At 40.1% G+C, this 12050-nt stretch overlaps 1 long non-coding RNA gene across 1 annotated transcript; it reads right to left on the reverse strand.

Moving 5' to 3' along the window:
* Window positions 1-9204: 9204 nt before the first annotated feature.
* LOC123464622 lies at window positions 9205-11043 on the reverse strand. The gene is made up of 2 exons (XR_006639653.1): window positions 10984-11043; window positions 9205-10204 (listed from the first exon to the last, which is right to left on the reverse strand). It is a non-coding gene; the product is annotated as an uncharacterized LOC123464622 (long non-coding RNA).
* Between the last annotated feature and the right edge of the window lie 1007 nt (window positions 11044-12050).

The raw sequence follows: 12050 nt of genomic DNA on the forward strand, positions 1-12050 counted from the left end.
TTTCTATATATAGGTCTTTTTTTTTTCTTTAGGTAGATATATTCCTAAGTATTTTATTCTTTTCTTTGCAATGGTGAATAGAATTGTTTCCTTAATTTCTCTCTTTTTTTCTTATTATAAGTGTATAGGAACGCAAAGGATTTCTGTGTGTTGTTTTTATAGCGTGCAACTTTACTATATTCATTGATTAGCTCTAGTAATTTTCTGGTGGAGTCTTTAGGGTTTTCTGTGTAGAGGATCATGTCATCTGCAAACAGTGAGAGTTTTACTTCTTCTTTTCCAATTTGGATTCCTTTTATTTCTTTTTCTGCGCTGATTGCTGTGGCCCAAACTTCCAGAACTATGTTGAATAGTAGTGGTGAAAGTGAACACCCTTGTCTTGTTCCTGACTTTAGGGGAAATGCTTTCAATTTTTCACCATTCAGGATAATGTTTGCTGTGGGTTTGTCATATATAGCTTTTATTATGTTGAGGTATGTTCCTTCTATTCCTGCTTTCTGGAGAGTTTTTATCATAAATGGATATTGAATTTTGTCAAAGGCTTTCTCTGCATCTGTTGAGATAATCATATGGCTTTTATTTTTCAATTTGTTAATGTGGTGTGATTGATTTGTGGATATTGAAGAATCCTTGCATCCCTGGGATAAAGCCCACTTGGTCATACTGTATGATCTTTTTAATGTGTTGTTGGATTCTGATTGCTAGAATTTTGTTAAGCATTTTTGCATCTATGTTCATCAGTGATATTGGCCTGTAGTTTTCTTTTTTTTTGGCATCTTTGTCAGGTTTTGGTATTAGGGTGATGATAGCCTCATAGAATGAATTTGGAAGTTTACCTTCCTCTGCAATTTTCTGGAAGAGTTTGAGTAGGATAGGTATTAGCTCTTCTCTAAATTTTTGGTAGAATTCAGCTGTGAAGCCGTCTGGACCTGGGCTTTTGTTTGCTGGAAGATTTCTGATTACAGTTTCAATTTCTGTGCTTGTGATGGGTCTGTTAAGATTTTCTATTTCTTCCTGATCGAGTTTTGGAAAGTTGTACTTTTCTAAGAACTTGTCCATTTCTTCCTCGTTGTCCATTTTATTGGCATATAATTGTTGATAGTAGTCTCTTATGATCCTTTGTATTTCTGTGTTGTCTGTTGTGATCTCTCCATTTTCATTTCTAATTTTATTGATTTGATTTTTCTCCCTTTGTTTCTTGATGAGTCTGGCTAATGGTTTGTCAATTTTATTTATCCTTTCAAAGAACCAGCTTTTGGTTTTGTTGATTTTTGCTATGGTCTCTTTTGTTTCTTTTGCATTTATTTCTGCTCTAATTTTTAAGATTTCTTTCCTTCTACTAACCCTGGGGTTCTTCATTTCTTCCTTTTCTAGTTGCTTTAGGTGTAGAGTTAGGTTACTTATTTGACTTTTTTCTTGTTTCTTGAGGTGTGCCTGTATTGCTATGAACTTTCCCCTTAGGACTGCTTTTACCGTGTCCCACAGGTTTTGGGTTGTTGTGTTTTCATTTTCATTCGTTTCTATGCAAATTTTGATTTCTTTTTTGATTTCTTCTGTGATTTGTTGGTTATTCAGCAGCATGTTGTTCAGCCTCCATATGTTGGATTTTTTAATAGTTTTTCTCCTGTAATTGAGATCTAATCTTACTGCATTGTGGTCAGAAAAGATGCTTGGAATGCTTTCAACTTTTTTGAATTTACCAAGGCTAGATTTATGGCCCAGGATGTGATCTATCCTGGAAAAGGTTCCGTGTGCACTTGAGAAAAAGGTGAAATTCATTGTTTTGGGGTGAAATGTCCTATAGATATCAATTAGGTCTAACTGGTCTATTGTATCGTTTAAAGTTTGTGTTTCCTTGTTAATTTTCTGTTTAGTTGATCTATCCATAGGTGTGAGTGGGCTATTATTGTGTTATCGTTAATTTCCCCTTTCATACTTGTTAGCATTTGTCTTACATATTGCGATGCTCCTATGTTGGGTGCATATATATTTATAATTGTTATATCTTCTTCTTGGGTTGATCCTTTGATCATTATGTAGTGTCTTTCTTTGTCTCGTTTCACAGTCTTTGTTCTAAGGTCTATTTTATCTGATATGAGTATTGCTAATCCTGCTTTCTTTTGGTCTCTATTTGCATGGAATATTTTTTTCCAGCCCTTCACTTTCAGTCTGTATGTGTCCCTTATTTTGACGTGGGTCTCCTGTAGACAACATATATAGGGGTCTTGTTTTTGTATCCATTCAGCCAGTCTTTGTCTTTTGGTTGGGGCATTCAACCCATTTACATTTAAGGTAGTTATTGATAAGTATGATCCCAATGACATTTACTTTATTGTTTTGGGTTCAAGTTTATATACCCTTTTTGTGTTTCCTGTCTAGAGAAGATCCTTTAGCATTTGTTGGAGAGCTGGTTTGGTGGTGCTGAATTCTCTCAGCTTTTGCTTGTCTGTAAAACTTTTGATTTCTCCTTCATACTTGAATGAGATCCTTGCTGGGTACAGTAATCTGGGCTGTAGGTTATTTTCTTTCATCACTTTAAGTATGTCCTGCCATTCCCTGGCCTGAAGAGTTTCTATTGAAAGATCAGCTGTTATCCTTATGGGAATCCCCTTGTGTGTTATTTGTTGTTTTTCCCTTCCTGCTTTTAATATTTGTTCTTTGTGTTTGATCTTTGTTAATTTGATTAATATGTGTCTTGGGGTGTTTCGCCTTGGGTTTATCCTGTTTGGCACTCTCTGAGTTTCTTGGACTTGGGTGATTATTTCCTTTCCCATTTTAAGGAAGTTTTCAACTATTATCTCCTCAAGTATTTTCTCATGGTCTTTCTTTTTGTCTTCTTCTTCTGGGACTCTTATGATTCAAATGTTTGGGCGTTTAACATTGTCCCTGAGGTCTCTGAGATTGTCCTCATTTCTTTTCATTCATTTTTCTTTTTTCCTCTCTGATTCATTTATTTCTACCATTCTATCTTCTACCTCACTAATCCTATCTTCTGCCTCCATTATTCTACTATTTGTTCCCTCCAGAGTGTTTTTTATCTCATTTATTGCATTATTCATTATATATTGAATTTTTTTTTAATTTCTTCTAGGTCTTTGTTAAACCTTTATTGCATCTTCTCAATCCTTGTCTCCAGGCTATTTATCTGTGATTCCATTTTGTTTTCAAGATTTTGGATCATTTTCACTATAATTATTTGGAATTCTTTATCAGGTAGATATCTCTTCCTCTTTTGTTTGGTTTGATGGACATTATCCTTTACCTGCTGGGTATTCCTCTGTCTCTTCCTCTTGTTTATATCACTGTATTTGGGGTGGCCTTTCTGTATTCTGGCAGTTTGTGGAGTTCTCTTTATTGTGGAGTTTCCTCACTGTGGGTGGGGTTGTACAGGTGGCTTGTCAAGGTTTACTGGTTAGGGAAGCTTGTGTCAGTGTTCTGGTGGGTGGAGCTGGATTTCTTCTCTCTGGAGTGCAATGAAGTGTCCAGTAATGAGTTATGAGATGTCAATGGGTTTGGAGTGACTTTGGGCAGCCTGTATATTGAAACTCAGGGCTATGTTCCTGTGTTGCTGGAGATTTTGCGTGGTATGTCTTGCTCTGGAGCTTGTTGGCCCTTGGGTGGTGCTTGGTTTCAGTGTAGGTATGGAGGTGTTTGATGAGCTCCTGTCGATAAATGTTCCCTGGAGTCAGGAGTTCTCTGGTGTTCTCAGGATTTGGACTTAAGCCTCCTGCTTCTGGTTTTCAGTCTTATTTTTACAGTAGCCTCAAGACTTCTCCATCTATACAGCACCATTGATAAAACATCTTTCAAAGACAATGGGCTGCTTTTCTGGGTGCCTGATGTCCTCTGCTGGCATTCAGAAGTTGTTTTGTGGGATTTACTCAGCGTTCAAACGTTCTTTTGATGAATTTGTGGTGGAGAAAGTGGTCTCCCCGTCCTATTCCTCTGCCATCTTAGGACGCCCCCTCAACCTAGGAACTGAACCTGGGTCTCCAGTTTGGCAGGCGGATTCTTTACCACTGCACCACCCGGGAAGCCCATAACTTAAAATGCTAGTTATTAAAACAATTGAAATTAGAATGGATGCAGATGGATAGGGTCAGAACAAAGTTGCAATGCACGTACTAAAATAAATTAGATCACGGTGGGGGAAATGAATCTATTAATTATATTAAAAAGTTAACTGATTTATATTACCAACTTGGTTTTCTAATTTGGTGTAAATGTGGTGTAAATATGTGTTCTTCTATGTATGTATCTCGGAGAAGGCAATGGCACCCCACTCCAGTACTCTTGCCTGGAAAATCCCATGGACGAAGGAGCCTGGTAGGCTGCAGTCCATGGGGTCGCTAAGAGTCGGACACGACTGAACAACTTCACTTTCACTTTTCAGCTTCATGCATTGGAGAAGGAAATGGCAACCCACTCCAGTATTCTTGCCTGGAGAATCCCAGGGATGGGGGACCCTGGTGGGCTGCCGTCTATGGGGTCACACAGAGTCAGACACGACTGAAGTGACTTAGCATAGCATAGCATGTATGTATCTACATGAAGTAATCTATTATGAAGTACTATGAGCTATTGGAATAGAGTAATATAATATATTTCTTATAGTTTTCTTTTTTCTAATCTTTTATTTTAAAATAGTTCCAAATTATAGAAAAGTTATAAGAAAAATTTGAATAGCTTATATTGCTACAATATCACACTCAGTAAATTTAGCATTGATATAACAGTTTTATCAAATCAACAATTTATATTACACTTTGGACAATTTTCTCATAATGTTCATATAGTCTTTTTGCTTTCAGTACAAGACCAAGACTAGTCTAGGCTCATACATTTCAGGAGGTTGTCACATCTTTGTATTCTATCATCTGAAATATTTCACTAGTCTATGAGATTGATATTTTGAAGGCTATAGCAAAGTTATTTCATAGAATATTCCTGAATATTTATTTGCCTATATTCAGGTAACACCTTCCTGGCCAGAATGCTAAGAAAGTGATGTTGTGTTCTTTTTAGAATGTCATATCTAGAATCACAGGATGTCCACAAACCCCCCTTGGTGATGTTAATTTCAATCACTGGTCAATTTGTTGTCTGGTTTCTCCACTATATCCTTACTAACTTCCTCCTTGAAACTAATAAACAATCCAAGGGGGGTTGAACCATTCTGCTGTTCAACATACCCATCAAACTCATTCTCTATCCCCTGCTTTCATATCCATCTATTGATTATTTTCTTGGGCTCCAAAATCACTGCAGATGGTGACTGTAGCCATGAAATTAAAAGATGCTTGCTCCTTGGAAAGCTATGACAAATCTACACAGTGTATTAAAAATCAGAAACATCATTTTGCTGACAAATGTCTGTATAGTCAAAGGTATGGTTTTTCCAGTAGTCATTTAGGCATGTGAGATTTGAACCAAAAAGAATTTTAAGCACCAAAGAGTTTATTCTTTCAATTTGTGGTGCTGGAGAAGACTTTTGAGAGTCCTTTGGACTGCAAGGAGATCAAACCAGTCAATCCCAAAGGAAATCAGCTCTGAATATTCTTTGGAAGGACTGATGCTGAAGTTGAAGCTCCAATACTTTGGCCACTTGCTGCAAAGAGCGGCTCACTGGAAAAGACCCTGATGCTGGGAAAGATTGAAGGCCAAAGGTGAAGTGGGTGGCAGAGGATAAGATGGTTAGACAGCAGCGCTGACTCACTGGACATGAATTTGAGCAAACTTCAGGAGATAGTGGAGGACAGAGGAGCCTGGTGTCCTCCAGTCCATGAGTCTCAGAGTTGGACAGACTTAGTGACTGAACAACAACAATTGATTATTGCCGAGGTCCAGCCCCGGCTGATCCAGGGTATTCGAAGGAGAGACGGCTAGGCGACCTATTCAAATGTTAATTAGAGATAATAAAGAGTAATAGAATGAGGATAGCTCAGTAGGAAAATTCAGTGGAGAAAAGAAGCTGAGTGGCTTGGTTTACGCGGAAATTCAATATAACCCGTGACACCAGGTTAGCTCTGACCACGGAGGCCGCAGGCGCCCTCTCAAATAGTGGAAGGTGCCCCACTTTAGACACCTTCTCGAGTGGGTCTTAGAAGCCCAGGCAAATAAATGGTCGCAGAGGATATCCGCGCTCCAGATGGACACTCAGCTGGAAGTTAAAGGGAAGAATGACATGGGGAGACCAAGCGTTGGTGAGCAAGGCCCATAGCTTTATTTTCAACAGGGGCTTTTATACCCTAAGTTACACATAGAGGATAATAGGGGATGCAAAGTCAGCAGTCTTTGATGCTTATCAAAAACCAGGGTTTCTTTCCTGCAAATTTATCGTATACAAATGGTTTAGGTGATTTACATCATCTTCTGGCCAGAGGCCTATTAACATTTTATGACTCTTGACAAGCACTTATCAACAAAGACTTATTTTCTCTAAGAGTAATTATTTTAAGGTTTGGCGCCATCTTCCGAAGATAAGATTACGTTCCTATAGGGTGGATGTGTAATGGGTTTACAAAGGAAAGAATTTATTACCTTAAGGGTCTAAAGTTACTAACACCAAGGCCACTACTTATTTTTTCTACATACCAACTATATTAATTAATGCACATTCAAGGATACAATTCAGGGGATGTGAAAACTTGGCAACAAACATTGGCTCATCAATGAAATCTTTTACTAGTTTTATTCTGACAGTTTCTAATTCTCTGAGAGGCTCTAAGCTATTTGAATATCTTAAGCTTCCCGTGCCTCTCGAGGCTAGGAGACTGTAAACAATCGTATGCATAGCTGTAGGTGTCCGGGTAAACTTGTCAGGCGAGTTAGAGAGCCATCTGAGGGGTTTGGATTTAAACACTCCTAATTGCCCAGGAACTTTATTAATTGGAGCTGTAAGTTAACTCTTTGACAGAGAGAGGGAGATGGTGGTGGGGGACAGCCCCCAGTAAAGTCAGAGGTGAGAGCACAAAGCAATAAAGTAGGCAGACTCTGGTTTTTGGGGGGTAGATGCTCGAGAATATCCGGGGGCACTCCCGAGGCTCGATCCCGCCTTTGCGTATGCCGAGCCTCCTTCCTCATGACCTTTGTCACGAGTGGAATGTCTCTCGCCGGCTCCCGGCATCTCCCCGTTTTTTATTTCTTAAAACAGCCAGATGTAGCTCAGTCGCGAGCCTCTGAATACTCTGCCGAAGAATCCTGACAATACAAGGAAGAATGATTATGAGAAGCAGAATTAAAGCAGCCACCGCAGCATAGCTAAAGACATTAGACAGAATATTCTTTCCTGAGATGTAGTTAGGGAAAGTATGGAAGAAATCATTTGCTGTTCCAGCAGCAGTAAAATCTAATCGGGAGTGCTCCATGGTTGCTATTTGATAGTGAAGTTTCCCTACGTCTCAACCAATGTCAGAGCTGTTCCAGATACCTGAAATATGGTTTTTAATCTTTTCCCATTCAAAATCTGTCTCATTTACTTTCAGGGGTGTTACACATATCCACCGATAGTCAGCATGACAAGACAATGCCATTTTCACCTTTAAAGCCTGCAATTCAGTCCCAATATGTATTACTGCTTCCTCTAGGGCGTCTACCCTCATTTCTAATTTTCTCTCTATAGCTTCCTGTGTTGCCAATGTTAAAGAAACATTTTTGGACATAGAATCAACATATTGAGCAGTATGTACTTGTTGAGTCAATGATATTGCTGCCACAGTAACAGAAGTGATTGCACTTATCAAAGCTGCTGTTCCCAAGATAAGTAAGCCCACAAACCGTCGTGTTTGCATTAAATCCTGTAGTTGTTGTAATACAGCAAGACCATAATCAATAAGTGGTTACATCATAAGATAAGGTGGATGTTGTAGCATTACAAAGGAGCAAACATTATATTGAGGGTTTAAACAAGATGAACCAGGGAGCAGCTGTAGGCGTCAGCCCGGGGGAGCAGTGTCCCCAGCATCAGGAGGCAGAACGCGAGCGGCAGGCTGTGGGCCAAGGCGCCTATGGTGGGCGGAGGGGCAGGGTTCGTGGTTTAGGGCTAGCCGCCACCGCTTGGGCTCAGGGCGGTCCCCTCTCGCCGGTGGGGCCACGCTGGTCTGGACGGCACTCCGCGGGCGCGCTTTCCTCTCTGGCCCTCACTCGCTGCACAGACTTCTTTGCTCTAGGTCACGGGGTGCAGCGAGGTGGGTGCGAGGCGCTGCTGGTGGCATGGAGGCGAGAGCTGGCTGGGGGAGGGGGAGCGAGCGAGTGCGCGCCGCGAACCTGGTCTTTGGGGAATGTGACATGACGAATTTGTCTGAGATCCAAACCGGAGAATCTGCATTCTGTAGAAATATACAAGCATACCCTCTCCCACAAGTTAGCAACACATCTGGCCTTTTTCACTCTCCCGTAAGGAGGCCTTTTTACTTGACCAGGGGCCAGTCGTAGCCTGTAATTCAGGCATCTAGTGTCTCATCATTGTAGTCTGCCCCTGTGTGTTTACGTTTAAGTGATTAATTACAATTGGAACATAACTATTTGTCTAGCTGTTTACCTAGAGATATGAAATTTATACCTTAAACCAGCTGCATTTTGATGGTGAATTTTGTGAGAATTTTTGGCCTTATCAATCTTTTTATTTAAGTTTAAAACAATTACTTTAGTCAATGCATCTGCCAAAGCATTTCCTTCATGTAAAGGGCCGGGCAAGCTGGAATGGGCTCTATGTCCCACAAAATATTTTTTATCTCTGTGTTTAATCTTTCTGTAAATCAGATAACAAGGAGAAGATAGTAGTTTTATTTTTTGGAATATTAGCAGTCTCAATATGAGGAAACAACCCTACAATATATCAGGAGTCAGTCAAAAGATTAAAGGTGTGGTCTCCTAAATGTTGAAAGGCCTAAATAACTGCTTGTAACTCAGTCTTGACATTTTATTCCCTTGAATTAAAAGATCTTTTAAAGGCCTTGGAGCTGTAATTTCCTGCACCCAAAAGGCTAGATCACTAGATTCAAATGTTTTGTGGCTCTTAGCTTGAGAAGTCAAGTTTTTTCTTTTCTGATAATAAGGTAAAAGCAAAAGCTATGTTACTCTTTGACCTTTATTAATTTATACAGTTTTGGTAGGCAGTGAGATCAAGACTTTAATTTCTCAATATAATCAGAATCTACTACACCATGCACCACCGAAATTTCTTTTTCTTTTTTTTTTTATTTGAAAAGAAAGCGAGCTACGCCCCAGGACAAATCTTACAATGTCCTCAGATAGGGGGCCAGCCACTCCGGTTGGAATTGGAGTAAGCGGCACATCAGGGGTTAATATTGTTATTAAATCTCCTTGCCTTTTCGCTTTTCTCCTAGCCTGGGTGAGACCCCCCTGAGGGAGTTTTCTCCAAGGAGCACGCTCTGCATATTGTGTACTAAAAGCTCCTTTGTTTAAAAAACTTTTTATCTTCCTCAGTCTTAGGCAACACTTTGGGAGGCATTTGGGGGCAAAGTGGGGAACTCCTGGGTCCTGGGAGGCACAATCGAAGGCGGTGGCAGTCGCCTTAAATCAGAAAGTGGTGGATAAGTTTTTTAAAGGTTTGCGCAGAGGGGGAGGGAGCTCGCCAGGCTCTCGGCCGCAGCGTCCTGTAAGCCCTCTCCTTCCTCGGGAGGTAGACCACTTTCTCCCTCCTTTTTTTTTTTTTTTCAATGGCAGAAAATATGATCTGTGCAGTAAATGGAGACTCACCACCATCCACCTCTATAGCCTCCCCCATAGGCTATTTAACAGCCTCGTGACGGAGGTCCAGGACATTTCTAATCATATTCCACAGTCAATAAATATTTGTCTATTCTTAGATGCAGAGAAATCCATTTTTAATTTTTTTTTTAATTTTAGAGAATATTTTTATTTATTTTGTAACCTCTTTACCCTGGCTAAACTGCAGAGGGGACTAGAAAAGAAGCCTCAAGGTGAGGATCAAGTTCATCCTTGGGACTAGAGAAAATCCTTCTCCGGGAAACTCCTAGCGGTGGCCCTTTACCCCTGACATGGAGGAGGAGGCATAGGGGGATGGGAGCGTCCCGAAGTTTTCCTCTTCTGTTCCGGAGATCCTTTAACTGTTTGGTAACTAAATCTTACGAACTGTCTGATCGGGGATGTTTCCCTCAACCTCCTAGGAGCGGATGGTCTGATTAGGGATGTTTTCTTAAACTTTTAGGAGCATCTTTAGCTAAAAAAAAAAACAATCCTCATCAGAATGGCATCGAGCTGCTGTTTCCTCTAAACCTTTTTCAAATTGAGGGGAGAGCTGATCTTTCTTTTCATCCCTATCTTTTACATGCTCATTGGCAGTCATAGCGGCTAGCCATTCATTTAGCTGTCGATAGCTAGGTATAGCCTCTTCATTTTCACTTTTCTTTATAACAGGTACCTTTTCAGATTTGCTTTTTTGTTTAACAGGTACTTTTCCAACTTTACTTTCCTCTTTAACAGGTACCTTTTCAAATTCATGAGCTGGATCTAAAACATCTCTAGTCATATTCCACAGAGGAAAGGTGTAAGTAGGGATTTTTTCCAAACCTTGCTGAGCACAATAAGCTCTTAGCTGTTTCCTAGTTTTTTCAAGATATCTAGGTTAACAGTGCCTTGTTGTAGAAACCAAGGGCAGTGGTCTTGTACAAATGTAAAAAATGATTGAATGGAAGATTTTTTAACCTTGATTCTTCTTTTACTTAATAACTGTAAAATTACTCCTATAAAGAGCTGTCTTTCATTTGATTCAGTGTTGCCCATGTCAGAAACTTAAGGATAGTAAAAGATTTTGCTTTTAGCTATCTAAAGATTAGGCCTTTTTTGTCAGCCTTTTTAGAAACCGTTTTTTCTCTCTAACTCTTCAACACTTCCCACTCCTCTCGCCCTGTCTATTCTACAGGGGGATCTGCAGCCCCCTAAGTGGGATCCTATCTGTCCCGAAAACTGAACACTGGGGGAATGGGGTTGGGGATTTACCTTCGAAATGCCTGTCTCGGGCGCCACCTGCAGAGGTCCAGCCCCAGCTGATCCAGGGTATTCGAAGGGAAGATGGAGTAGGCGACCTATTTATATATTTATTTATTCATCAAAGATATAAAGAGTAATAGAATGAGGATAGCTCAGTAGGAAAATTCAGTGGAGAAAAGCAGCTGAGTAGCTTGGTTTACGCGGAAAATCAATATAACCCGTGACACCAGGTTAGCTCTGACCACGGAGGCTGCAAGTGCCCTCTAGAATAGAGGAAGGTGCCCCACCTTAGACACCTTATCGAGTGGGTCTTCGAAGCCCAGGCAAATAAATGGTCGCAGAGGATATCCGCGCTCCAGATGGACACTCATCTGAAAATTGAGGGGAATAATGACATGGGGAGACCAAGCGTTGGCGAGCAAGGCCCGTAGCTTTATTTTCAACACAGGTTTTAATACCCTAAGTTACACATAGAGGATAATAGGGGATGCAAAGTCAGCAGTCTTTAATCCTTATCAAAAACCAGGGTTTCTTTTCTGCAGATTTATCGTATAAAAATGGTTTAGATGATTTACATCATCTTCTGGCCAGAAGACCTATTAACATTTTATGACTCTTGACAAAGACTTATCAACCATAAGAGTTATTTTCTCTAAGAGTAATTGTTTAAGGTTTGGCGCCATCTTTCGAAGATAAAATTGCATTCCTATAGGGAGGATGTGTAATGGGTTTACAACAAAGAAAAGAATTTATTACCTTAAGGGTCTAAAGTTACCAACATCAAGGCCACTACTTATTTTTTCTACATACCAACTATATTAATTAGCACACATTCAAGGATACAATTCAGGGGATGTGGAAACTTGGCAAAAAGCATTGGTTCATCAATGAAATCTTTTACTAGTTTTATTCTGACAGTTTCTAACTCTCTGAGAGGCTCTAAGCTATTTGAATATCTTAAACTTCCCGTGCGTCTCGAGGCTGGGAGACTGTACACAATCGTATGCATAGCTGTAGGAGACCGGGTAAACTTGTCAGGCGAGTTAGAAAACCATCTGAGGGGTTTGGATTTAAAC

This window comes from Bubalus bubalis, chromosome 10 (assembly GCF_019923935.1).
Source record: "Bubalus bubalis isolate 160015118507 breed Murrah chromosome 10, NDDB_SH_1, whole genome shotgun sequence".
Taxonomy (NCBI): domain Eukaryota; kingdom Metazoa; phylum Chordata; class Mammalia; order Artiodactyla; family Bovidae; genus Bubalus; species Bubalus bubalis.